The following is a 13,848-nucleotide window of genomic DNA, read 5'->3' on the forward strand; positions in this document are numbered from 1 at the left end:
GCTGGATCCTAAAAGAGCTTTCAGCGTCTATATCGATCACACCAGAGATTACCAAGTGGACTATCAGCTCTTTGTAGGGTTTACTGGGGCAAAACAGGGCAAGACATAACTGAAAAAGACTTTGTCAAGGTCGATAGTCCTTTCCATTAAGATCTGCTATGCATCGGCAAAGAAGCTGCCTCTGGAGGGGTTGATTTCCCATTCCACATGGTCATCACTGCTACCACTGTGCTGCCATGCAGAGTGCCTGTCCTTTCCATCTGTAAGACTGCAACATGCCGTCAGTAAACACTTTGAAGAAGCATTACTGCCATGACATCCAGGTCTGACGGGAAGGGCATTTCACTCGCTCTGCACTGCAGCACTTTTTGTTCTGAGCCATTCCACTGAACCACAGCCTTGGGTGTGGTATCTATTTTAAACACGAGAAATCTACTATAGAAGTAACTATCAAAAGAATAAGTTACTTGCCTTCAATAATTCTCTTTCTGGTGAATACTCCATCTACCACCTACCTGTGCACTGGAAGTTTCGTGTTAAACTCTGCATCCAGTGTGGTGCTTGGGTATATTTTCAAGGTGAGTAATCTGTGGTTAGATAAAGTTTACACCAGAAAGAGTGTTACAGAAGGTAAGTAACTTGTTTCGATTAGCATCCATTGATGCCAATATCCATCCTCTATCTGAAGGCAGTGATGTAAACATTTAATGCAGACTTAAAAAATTAGAACAGTTCTAAGGGACAATGGTAGGTGGTTTGAGGTTAGGCTAGAATTTGAACTGTTTAGATATCTCTCTGCACCCTATAATCCAACTTGGTTTGAAAGGAAGACTTAGTTTAAAGGTTTGGGCCTCTAACAATTTCTAAGGTACATCAAACCCTCAATCCTAATGCTCTAGATTTCATGCTGAAAAGCTTTTTCCAAAAATATCTCTGTGACTCTTCAAAATGCTTTGTGCAACTATTTAGGCATATCTCCTAAAGTGATAACTATTTATGAAAATTATGAGGTATTGAATCCGAAGACCCCCCTATGTAATATTATTGCACCTGAACACTCTAATGGTAGCCTAGGAGCAGAGTGCAAAAGGCAGGCTTCAGCATAGCATCCTCCCCAACTTGCAACTTTCTTGCTTCTATGTTTACTGTAGATACAAGAGGCCAAAGTCAGGTGGCTCTGCTTTTACAGAATACTTTTCATGTGGACATTGTAACAAACTTAAGTGGGGCAATATATCTTGACTTTCACAGTCTTATTGTGAATGAAACAACATTGCCTTTGTTAAGTTTGCCTCATTGCACTGGGATACTATCAAAGAACAGGCATTTGTTACCTGGCCAAACAATAGAATTGCTACCATTCTGTATGCCCATGTTGAATTGTGAACCACCCATTCAAGTAGCCACTGCAGGAGTTACCACTGTGTCGAATGGGCTTCCAAACAGGGTCCCACTAAAAAGTTGATGTGTTGTTGAGTCTCTCCTAGCAGACAGCTTTTAGCCTTCTGTAGGACCAGACCAAAAATTAACAAAAAACATAGAGCCCACCCACTGAACACCATTGGTTGGCTGTATTGTCACTCTCATTTGCTTGTTTCTTATTAGATGGCTTGCTTTCCCGTTCTTGTGTTTGGCTCTTCACTGGAGCAGATTCTCTTTCCCTTTGTTTTGATTGACTGATTTGTAATCCCTCCGCTGCTCACATTTAGTGAATTACTTTTAACGTTGTCTTTCAGCACTCTGTGAAAGGAGACACTAGCTCTCTCCCTTATGCACCGCCTTTCCCCAGTTAAATATACACGCCTGCGCTCTTTCTGGTGGACACTTTCACTTACCGCATATGTCTCACCACCCTCTCTTCCGTTCTGCGGCATCGCCTCCTGTGCCATCTAAAAATACCCCAATATAGAAATATGTATACTGGTATCGCTGATTCCTGTTGGGCTCTGCGTGCGAGGGTGCAGACAGAGTCCAGAAAGAAATGGGCATCAACGAACAAGATGGGCGTATATATGCAACTCCGTTCCTCACTTCCGGGGCTAAACAAAGTTGATGCAGAGCTGCAGGATCCCACCTACCAGAGGGCATGAACAATGCTCTTAAATCTTCAGAATATAGTTTGGTGCCCCAGAAAATTCGAAATTTGAGGATTCTGAGGTTAGACGGAATATCCACCAGAAAGAGTGTTACCGAAGGGCAGTGTTTGTCTTTGCCATTTTATATGTGATTATCTATTTGTCTACCTTGTTATTTCTTATTTTATTGTTTTCACTCAAAACACTACTTAAACATCATCAAGTTCTTGCCTATTACCAATAGTTTGATCAATATTTTCTTGCTTATTTTTGCTATAGCATGCAATATTTATTTGGTTGTTTTCTTGGTCTGTGTTCCATTATGTGTTCTTATTCAATAGCATTGTTTCTGTTTAACCTTACCTAACCTTTTCAAGTTCTGCACGTTTTGTGATAGTTAGTGCCCTAATAAATCATAATTGTAAAAAAAGTATTTCAAGGCGTGCAGATAATTGGAGACCAAACTGTCAAAATATTTCTGTAATTTAGCAGGGAAAATACATGAGACATTACCCATCATTTTACAAACATTTCAGGAATATTTTGCAACTGTTTCTGCAAGGTTCGGTGGACAATTCAAATTGTAAGTGGGTGCATGCTATTCAGAATTTATTTGTCTGTAGGTAATGCAGAATTGCAGCCATATGCTCTTTAAAAAAAGGTGCCCCTTACATCCTAATACAAAAGCAATTTGCCACTTTTATCATTCACAAAATGTAGTTAAACTCTCATGTGTCGATTTTTGCGTCAGCAGATCTTCCACAATGGTGAGTGGGAGTTGGCTTGCAAGGGCAGTAGTGACCTAAAGTATTTGTAACTGCCACAAATGTACTTGTTTGTGGCCACAAATAAACTTTTCATTCAACCCTTCTCGCCTAAACGCGCCTCACCCGGGAAAAGATGGAAGTTTTCCTCCTGTCAGGTACAAGAGTAAAGTGGTGTAGACAAATGCACTTCTCCATGGAGATCAATATTTTCCTATGACAGAAAAAAAAGTAATCATCTACAGTTGCTCTCATGTTAGGAATATTCACATTCACATTTTCATATTAAATACAATTCTCCAGTATTGAATCTTTTATAGATACACACGCTTGAATCTTCCCTGTCATCATGGTGGTAGTCCCACGGTATCGTAAGAAATAGCAGTAATATAACATTACCATAGACCTCATTAGAACAAAAAAAAAACTCACTTAAGTAACTTTTCAGCCTCATTTTAGAACATCAAAACTTCAGCCAATCACAGCTGTGACCTCAGAGTTCCCTTTCCCTACAGAGCCACCATACCTCAGATTTCTTACTGCACACCGTGTGATAGGGAGTCTCCCTGAGCTCTGCTCAGTTACACTATTTTCTTCTTAACGTTTGACCTCCAGTCTCAGCTTTAGTTGCTTTCAAGGTATTTCCGGGACTTTATACTTTTGACCTTCCTGCCTATGAGATGCCAGAGCCTAAAAAAGGGTGTTTAGGCCCTTTAAGACCTAGTGAAATGTAGGGTATTTTCTGAAGACCTTAGTTAATAAACAAAAAGAATCCACCCACAAGAGGCTGGCAATAGAGGATAGATGGTCTTGGGTTGGATGTGTTTCCTACATGGGTGGGAAGCACATTGTGTTCTTTAAATACCCCTCACACACCAAAAGGGCCCTTGGTGTCATGCTTCATCATAGGGGTCTTCGCGCCCCTCTACGGAAAGCGGCATGCTACTAACCAGTGGATGCGTGGGAGCACTGATGTAACCACTATGTGTAGTGTGAGAGGGGGTAAGTGGTAGGGTCAGGAGTGGATAGTGAGTGTTAAAAAATACCTAGCATGTGAGGAGTAATTGGAATTTTAATTGGCCTCCGTGGCGGTATTGTTAAAAAGGTGAGGTGGAGGTGTGATGTATTAATGTACAAAACCTTAAAAAGAGAGAGAGTACCCTTTGGACCCGAAGGAACTGGGTGAAATACAGTCAAAAAAAATAATGTTCCCTGGGTTGTGTCAATTCAGGTCGAACTTCTACCAAACAATCACATCATTCCAATCAGATTATTGTCTATACCACAGTCAGTCTTACTACCCCTGTGCCTGCCCTTATCCTTGTTAGTAGAACCACAAAGGCAATGTTGAGTTAAGAAATAATTATCCACAGTGTTTTATTAAAATTATAAGAACGTTTTTGGTTAAAAACACATCAAGTTCATTAGCATAAGTGAATTTTTCTTAATACAATGCCTAATGCTCATCAACAGTATATCACAAAAGTTTTATCACAATATACACACATTTATATTAAAAACAATTATTTAAAAAAAGTATATTTATTCCAAAAAAGTTGTCGCCGCGTTTCGGTGGACTCGGCTGGTAAGCCCCACCTTCTTCAGGACAATTAATACAACACATTAATCTGTGGACATAAAAAACCAAAGTAAAAATACATCCAAGAGTGCAATTTTCATTTATATGTCATCTTCTTTTTGCATATTTTACCCTCTGTACATTTGCTATTTGTGGTCCTACTATACCAATGCTTAGTATTTACTCCTATCACTTCTGCACCCTCTTTTTATTAAGCACATGTCCTCATTGACTCATGATTTCCCCTCGTTTTCTTATACCAATACTGCTCTCATACCTGTTACTTAAAACGGTTCACATGCACTCCCACTGATTCATTCCATAGACCATTATATCCATATATTTGTGAAAGCTGCATACCTTTCTATAGTTTATTCAGTGTCCTTTTGTTAATTCAGGTACATCTGTTTTGTAATTTTCAAGGCTGGTTTGGATCAATCCCAGTCTGTAAATAACAAGAATCATTCTAACATCGACTATTTACATAGTGTTTAAACTTCAATAAAGAAACACCACATCTCGCACCTTTATCATTCTTTATGAGAGTACTTTTCGGTATGATGCGGTTGGAACGTTTGCTGCAGTCGTTTATTCATTTAAAATATCACCAGCTGTAGGGGAATATAAATATCTCTTATTCCTCCATCTCGTTTTTGTAAATTATTTTCCTAAAAGTTACCTATCTGGAAGGTGACTCACCCTTTTCACTTTCTTACATCTCCTTCTTGGGTGTGGTATTGTTCTAAATCGTGTGCAGACTGATTCATTTTCTTCTACATCAATCACAGTTTAAGAAAAAAGGATGCTGTTATTTACTTGATCATTTCTATGCACCTTAGCAATCTTATCCCTGCCGTGTTCGCTCACCTTATCTATTTAGGGATACAGTTAGAGTCACGTCTCCTAAGTGCTCCTTCTTATCTCGTTGGACTTAATCAATTTTCCATAACGTTCGAGTAGGCCTGAAAAAATATATGTGCGCGTAAAAAATATTTTGTACATTTATTTTTTACACACATATTCTCCTATAATTCTACAACTGATATTTTGTTCAAGTGTTCCTTACTCAGATAAATTACCCTATCTTTAATTTAAACCGAGTTGGCCAAATCTCGTTGAGGACTCGATGCATTTATTTTATCGAGATGTACATATTGGCAATCCCTTAAGGTGTTTACAAATAGTCTCCCCTGTTGTTATTCTTCATATTTTTAACTGCCCAACGACAATAGTTATCAAGTCGGTATACTTATTTGGGCAAACTGGATAGAGCTTCGGGAGTTAATTATCCTTTCTAAGTATTTGCGGCTCAACATCTAAACAGTCACAACCATATTGGTCTATTTAGTATTAACAATATTAACAGCCCGCATATGATCATTACATGAGCCATTAAACATCCATCCCCTATTCCCTTGTCTCACTTACATGAAAATGGAAATGCATTATTTTCTTTTAGTCTACTTAAAGCCTGTGGGGCTTAAATGGCTCCATAGATCTTCTCTATTTTATCGAGTGTCATGGTACCTTTATTTCGCTTCTTGGAGCGTTCCTGTGCTTATATAACTTACATTTTTAGACAAACAGTTGTATTTCGTGCACAGTCATCCACTAAAAACAAAGCTATACTTAAACATTAGCCTTTCACAATAGCCTTCTCTCCTCCGTTGCTCACCTCGAGTACTTACTTGTCGCACCGCACCCGTATGTCTTTCCTCTCGTATCCTGTGTGAGTGAGCCGGTTTAATTCCGATATTTTTAAACTATTTCCAGCGGGTCATGTGACCTAATTACGAGCCTGTCAAGTTTTTTCTTTTATCTCGGAACTCTCGGAAAGATTATTATGATACACCAACACAGGAAACCAATCAGAAAAGGAATTGGTATCCCTATCACTCCAGAGGGCAAAGGAAAAATCTGAGTTTTTCCGATAGGTCCTATGCCAGTACAGAATCCGAAGATGATAATCACACTGACAATAGAAATAGGAAAGACACAAATCAAGGACAAATCAGAGAACAGAGACCTTTTTTAGGGCAACACCAGCAGAGATCAAATCTGGCATCGAGGGGGAGAGGTCGTGGGAATTACCAACGACCAGCTCCACAATTCAAACCCCATACATGAAAACGCGAAGCCAGAAAACATGGGATTAAATACAAGAGAGAAAGCACCAATCATAAATTTATCCACAAAGAAGCTTAGTAAGGATGAAGAGAAATTATTGGGTTAGGATTAGGGTATGCACCCATCTCTAAACCAAATTCTTATGAAATTTTAAAAGATGTAAAAAGTCTATTCCGAAAAGTGAGGTTAAAACAATACTTTTTAAATAAACAACCCCGGAGAAAATGAATCTAAAATCTTTATCAACTTGGACCCCAGCTCGATCCATGCTTAATAAGAATGTAGAACTTTTTGAAAAAGCTGTCGAAAAAGATATTGATGACCTTTTAAAAATAAATGCTCTACCCAATGTGCTTCTTATCGCCCCATAGCGCTCCTCAACTTGGATTCTAAGTTGTATTCAGCGATCCTGGCCCGTAGGTTGCAAGACCTGATGCCTGCGATTATTCACCCTGACCAGTCCGGCTTTATTAAAGGGCGCCAACCCCATGACAACACGAGGAGGGTGGTGCATCTCATTGAAAAAGCCGACAGGTTTCGAATCCCGGCGGTCCTTGTGGGGCTGGATGCCGAAAAGGCCTTCGACCGTGTGGATTGGGGCTTCCTGTTTGCCACTATGTCGGCGTGTGGCTTTTCAGACAGGTTTATCACTATGGTGAAGGCCAATTATAGCAATCCCAGATCGCGAGTGACGGTGAACGGACACAAGTCGGCGTACTTCCCTCACTCTAGGGGTACCAGGCAGGGGTGTCCTCTTTCGCCCCTACTGTTTGCGCTTAGCATCGAACCGTTGGCGCTGGCTGTACGGACATGCGAGGGGATTCGGGGCATCCCATTCGCAGGAGAGCAACACAAAATCACGCTCTTCGCGGATGACATTCTGTTCTCGGTGGTAGACCCGGAGCGATTATTACCCTGCATTAGGGAGGCTTGGTTGCAGTTTGAGGCGGTGGCCGGCTTTAAGGTCAACTATGGTAAGTCCTATGTACTGAATCTCACCCTGTCGCAGGCGGAGGTGGTGAGGGTTCGTCCGCTGACGCCTCTAGCTTGGGCCGTCAATTCGATAGTGTACTTGGGGGTCCATCTGACCCCGACGGTGGGCAAATTGTTTTCGGCCAACTTCCCCCCGCTCTTGGCTAAAACGCAGGCAGAATTGGATAGGTGGAAGCCTAAATTTCTGTCTTGGCTAGGTAGAATCCACGCGGTGAAGATGGTTCTCCTTCCTAAATTTCTATACTTGTTTCAGGCGCTGCCCATACCACTGGACACCGACTTCTTTAGGCGCCTCAAGACGCACATAATGCGGTTTATATGGCAAGGGGGACGGGCTCGTCTCTCTTTTGCGGTCTTGCGTCGGCCGAGGACGGAGGGAGGAGTTGGCCTCCCAGACCTGCAACTCTATTATAAAGCGGCTCAATTGAGGGTATTGGTGGAGTGGTCGCAGCAAACATCTGAAAAGCACTGGCTCCACATGGACCGGAGTGTAGCTGGCAGGTCGGTATGGGACCTAGCATGGAAGCCCAAGAGGGACAGGCCTCTCAATGCGTATATCAGTACACCGACTGGTACGACGCTGAAGGTGTGGGACACGCTTGCTTCGGACGAGCGCTGGACGACCTTCCCCTCCCCATTCACGCCGATCCATTTTAATCCTGCCTTTGCTCCGGCGCTCCAAGAGGGAGCCTTTGACGCCTGGAGGGAAGGGGGTTGCAGGGCACTGACACATCTGTTTCATGGGCAGGACCCCCTCTCCTTTGCCAACTGCATGAGGGATTATGGGGTCTCCCAAAATGAGCGATTTCGCCACCTACAGATGCTCCACTGGGCCACATCACCTGGGGTGCGTGACGCGGCTACGAGACCCCCCTCGCCATTCGAGGCCTTTCTATCTCGGACGTCCACCATGAGGGGGACTATCTCCTTTTTATACCGCCTCCTGCTTCACTCTGCTGTGGCCCCGAGGCCGCGGTATATGGAACAGTGGGAGGACATGGTGGGGAGAGGAATTTCCGATGCCGAATGGACGGCACTATGGAGGGATGTTACTGCGTTCAACCACTCTCTGCAGTTGCGGGAGGCACATCTTAAGACCCTTACGCTTTGGTATCTTTGCCCAGCTAGACTCCATCGCATATACCCGGCTACGTCCGACAGGTGTTGGAGGGGTTGTGGGCTCCTGGGTGACTTTCGCCACATCTGGTGGGACTGCCCAGTGATTCGGCCCTATTGGGAGGAAATCCTCTCGCATATCAAGGACATTCTGAGCTATCCCATTGAGGATTCCATCGCCTCTGTCTTGTTAGGCCTGCGGGTTCCCGACTTGAACTATCAAACCCGGGCGGATAAGAGGATGTTGTGGCTCTGCTTGGGAGCTGCCAAACTTACTCTGGCTGCCGCTTGGAAGCAGAGAGGGGCACCGGCAATCTCATTATGGCACGCTCGACTGTGGAGATATCTGAGTCTGGAGAGAATGGCAGACATCTATCTGGGTAACTTCAAGAACTTTCGTTATAACTGGGGTCCCCTGGTGGAGTTCCTTTCTAAAGGGTTGCCCTCGGCCGTTTGCCCGGCCTCTATTAGGTCACTTCATCTCTTTCAAGTCTAGTGTGAATGTCGGCGGACCAGCCGGAGTGTGTGTTGGGTCACCACCATGGGGGAGGGAGGGGGGGGGGGGTTGGTTCCTCCTGTTTTGGGTTCGGGGGCCCCCTGAGGAGAGCGCTGCTGGGCCGGCTGGCCTCCAGCTGAATTGGCACTTGGCCTTGCGGATATTTTACGCTGTGCTCTCATGCTCTCTTTATGGATCTTTGAAGACTTTTGGAGTGTAATCACTGGACTACATCCTATTGCTCTGGACTTGAGGTACAATTGTCTGTATTACATATCTGATCTATTGCTTCTTATTGCGCCCCGTGTGCGGGGAACTGATGGCGCCTTGGGGGCCCTTGCCATGTTTGTTTTCATATGTAAATCAACATAAAATAAAAATGTTAAAAAAAAAAATAAATGCTAAAATATACAATAATAATTTATCAAAAGAGTGCAGAGATGCATTAAACCACTTGGAAACATGTGAGAGTTTAACGATAAAACCAGGTGATAAGGGTGGAAGCATTGTTTTATTAGATACAGATGATTACAACAAGAAAATGCTTTCCATTTGATCAGTCTTAGAACACTATAGAACCTCGTCACAGGAAGAATGGAAAAGCCTACAAATTAGTATCAACAATTTTTTGGGATTTAGCTAAGCAGGATGAGATCATCTGTAATGATGAGTATGATTTCTTACATAATCCTCATCCGGTAATTCCTGCGATATATGGGTTACCAAAAGTACATAAAAACCTAACAAACCCCCAATGAGACCCATAGTCTCTAGCTTAAATTCACCCACTGAGCCTCTTAGTATCTATGTTGATAAGTTCCTGAGACCCTTGGTATCTAAACAGAAATCGTATATCAAAGATACGACTGATATGGTAAAGAAAGTGGAAGGCTTAAAATATGATGGACAAAAACAATGGTGGGTTACGCTTGATATAGAAGCACTTTAGACCAACATACCCCAGATAGCCACAGTAGAAACTGTCAGAGAGCTCCTTAGGGATGAGAATGGTGATCTTTCTGAACACTCATATTTTATCATTGAACTGACAGAAATAATACTGAAGAATAATATTTTTCTATTTGAGGAGGACCTCTACTGCCAAATCAAGGGTACCAGCATGGGGCTACCTGTGCTCCCAGTCTGGCCTGCCTCTATGTTGTTACCTTTCAAAACAAACACATATACAATGAAGAAACACCATTCTATGAAAGCGTGACCAATTGGTCGCGCTTCATAGATGATATATTGTTTATCTGGAATGGTGAAAAGAGTTAACTCAATGAATTCATTGAGTGGCTCAACTGTGGAGATGCTAATCTGAACATCACTTCATTCATGAGTCAAGAATACTGTGACTATTTAGATATCAAAATAAAACCACGGGGTGATGTACTAATGGTGGACCTATATGTAAAACCCACAGATCGCAATACTATGCTGCACTATAATAGTGATCACCCGAGATGCCAAAAGGATAACATTCCTTTTGGCCAATTTCTGCGCCTCCGAAAGAATTGTACGGATAGAAAAGATTTTGAAACCCATGCGGAGAACCTAAAGATAAAACTTAAAAACAGGGGTTACCCCAATCGGATTGTGAAACAGGCCTATAAGAGGGCCAAATTTTACAATCGTGAAGCGCTGTTCGAAGAAAACACTCGGGATAAACAAATGATGAACAAAATAGTCTTTGTGTCTAATTACTCCATAATTAGTAATAAGCTAAAAAACATCATAAATAGAAATTGGAGTTACCTTCAGGATACTAACCTAGAAAAAATTGAGAAACCTCTATTCTCCTGCAGGAGGAATGGAACTATAAGAAATAGGCTAGTAAAAACATATAGAGATAAAACTGTGATTCAACAACGGAGTATTGACATCAATAGTAAAATCGTAGGTACATATCCATGTAGCTCCTGTGTAAACTGCAAATTTATACTACCGGGCCATAAGAGTGAACTCAATGGAGGAATGCATATGCCTAGAGACATGTATAACTGTAAAACCAAGAATGTGATTTATTTAATCACATGCCCTTGCGGATATGGATACATAGGAGAGACAATGAGAGAAATACGTGTCCGTTTAAATGAGCATAGATCTGCCATTCGGACCAACAAGAGCAATGCCCCCCTTACAGAACATTGGTTTCAACAAAAACACACACTGGAAAACTTACGGTGGTGTGTTCTTGAAAAAACTTTAATGTCCAGGAGAGGAGGTAATATTGAACAAAAAAGGAAGACACGTGAACAATTCTTCATGTGTAAATTCAAAACTCATACTAATGGTTTGAACAATCGTGAAGAATGGGAGAGACTGTACAGATGAAACTCATGAAACTACGCTGATACATTGAATATATAGTGATAGTGATACAATATTGTTACTGATAATATGGGTAGCATATTCCAATTAAAACTTATAAATCATTATTGCTACCAAATGCAGAGAATAGTGAGAAAAAATCTTGCATGACATCACATTACTCTACATGTTTTGTGTGGGAAACATTAATAAGTTGCGAAACGTAGTTCTTGCAATGGCGTGTGTACCATAATAAAATAAAGGGGCTTACACGCTGATGCGGCCATTCTAAGAGCATATGGCAAAACATCAAAACGCTGTAGTATCATTTCAACATATATACAAAAGAGGCATGAGGAATGACGCGATGTAGCTGATGGAACGAAACCGCATGATAAAATAAAAAAAACAAGGTGACCCACACTGCGATTTCGCAAATTAAAATTAATAAATTAAAAAATTAAATAACAAATGGTGAATTACCACTACCTTGGAGGATTGATTAAATCTAGATAACAATGAGCCTCGAGAAATATTGTAATACAAAAGGCGGTTTGACACCATTTAAAGATGGCGCCTATGTAAGACTTGATGAATAAAGTTCCGAGATAAAAGAAAAAACTTGACAGGCTCATAATTAGGTCACATGACCCGCTGGAAATAGTTTAAAAACATCGGATTTAAACCGGCTCACTTACACAGGATACGAGAGGAAAGACCTACGGGTGCAGAGCGACAAGGAAGTACTCGAGGTGAGCAACGGAGGAGAGAGGGCTATTGTGAAAGGCTAATGTTTAAGTGTAGCTTTGTTTTTAGTGGATGACTGTGCACGAAATACAACTGTTTGTCTAAAAATTTAAGTTCTATAAGCACGGGAACGCTCCAAGAAGCGAAATAAAGGTACCATGACACTCGATAAAATAGAGAAGATCTATGGAGCCATTTAAGCCCCACAGGCTTTAAGTTGACTAAAAGAAAATAATGCATTTCCATTTTCATGTAAGCGAGACAAGGGAATAGGAGATGGATGTTTAATGGCTCATGTAATGATCATATGCGGGCTGTTAATATTGTTAATACTAAATAGACCAATATGGTGGTGACTGTTTAGATGTTGAGCTGCAAATACTTCGAAAGGATAATTAACTCCCGAAGCTCTATCCAGTTTGCCCAAATAAGTATACCGACTTGATAACTATTGTCGTTGGGCAGTTAAAAATATGAAGAATAACAACAGGGGAGACTAGTTGTAAACACCTTAAGGGATTGCCAATATGTACATCTTGATAAAATAAATGCATCGAGTCCTCAACGAGATTTGGCCAACTCGGTTTAAATTAAAGATAGGGTAATTTATCTGAGTAAGGAACACTTGAACAAAATATCAGTTGTAGAATTATAGGAGAATGTGTGTGTAAACAAATAAATGTACAAAATATTTTTTACGCGCACGTATATTTTTCAGGCCTACTCGAACGTTATGGATAATTGATCAAGTCCAACGAGATAAGAAGGAGCACTTAGGAGACGTGACTCTAACTGTATCCCTAAATAGATAAGGTGAGCGAACCCGGCAGGGATAAGATTGCTAAGGTGCACAGAAATGATCAAGTAAATAACAGCATCCTTTTTTCTTAAACTGTGATTAATGTAGAAGAAAACAAATCAGTCTGCACACGATTTAGAACAATACCACACCCAAGAAGGAGGTGCAAGAAAGTGAAAAGGGTGAATCACCTTCCAGAGAGGTAACTTTTAGGAAAATAATTTACAAAAACGAGATAGAGGAATAAGAGATATTTGTATTCCCCTACAGCTGCTGATCTTTTAAACGAATAAACGACTGCAGCAAACGTTCCAACCGCATCATACCGAAAAGTACTCTCATAAAGAATGATAAAGGTGCGAGATGTGGTGTTTCTTTATTGAAGTTTAAACACTATGTAAATAGTCGATGTTGGAATGATTCTTGTTATTTACAGCCTGGGATTGATCCAAACCAGCCTTGAAAATTACAAAACAGATGTACCTGAATTAACAAAAGGACACTGAATAAACTATGAAAGGTATGCAGCTTTCACAAATATATGGATATAAGGGTCTATGGAATGAATCAGTGGGAGTGCATGTGAGCCGTTTTAAGTAACAGGTATGAGAGCAGTATTGGTATAAGAAAACGAGGGGAAATCATGAGTCAATGAGGACATGTGCTTAATAAAAAGAGGGCGCTGAAGTGATAGGAGTAAATACTAAGCATTGGTATAGTAGGACCACAAATAGCAAATGTACAGAGGGTAAAATATGCAAAAAAAAATGACATGTAAATGAAAATTGCATTCTTGGATGTATTTTTACTTTGGATTTTTATGTCCACAGATTATTGTG

The 13,848-nt window shown here is 41.1% G+C and overlaps 1 protein-coding gene across 1 annotated transcript in view; it reads left to right on the top strand.

Moving 5' to 3' along the window:
- Positions 1-13,848, top strand: part of LRRIQ1 (leucine rich repeats and IQ motif containing 1) — a 1,358,071-nt gene that overhangs the window by 1,139,950 nt on the left and 204,273 nt on the right. The window lies entirely within an intron of this gene.

Source organism: Lissotriton helveticus, chromosome 1_1, assembly GCF_964261635.1.
Source record: "Lissotriton helveticus chromosome 1_1, aLisHel1.1, whole genome shotgun sequence".
Taxonomy (NCBI): domain Eukaryota; kingdom Metazoa; phylum Chordata; class Amphibia; order Caudata; family Salamandridae; genus Lissotriton; species Lissotriton helveticus.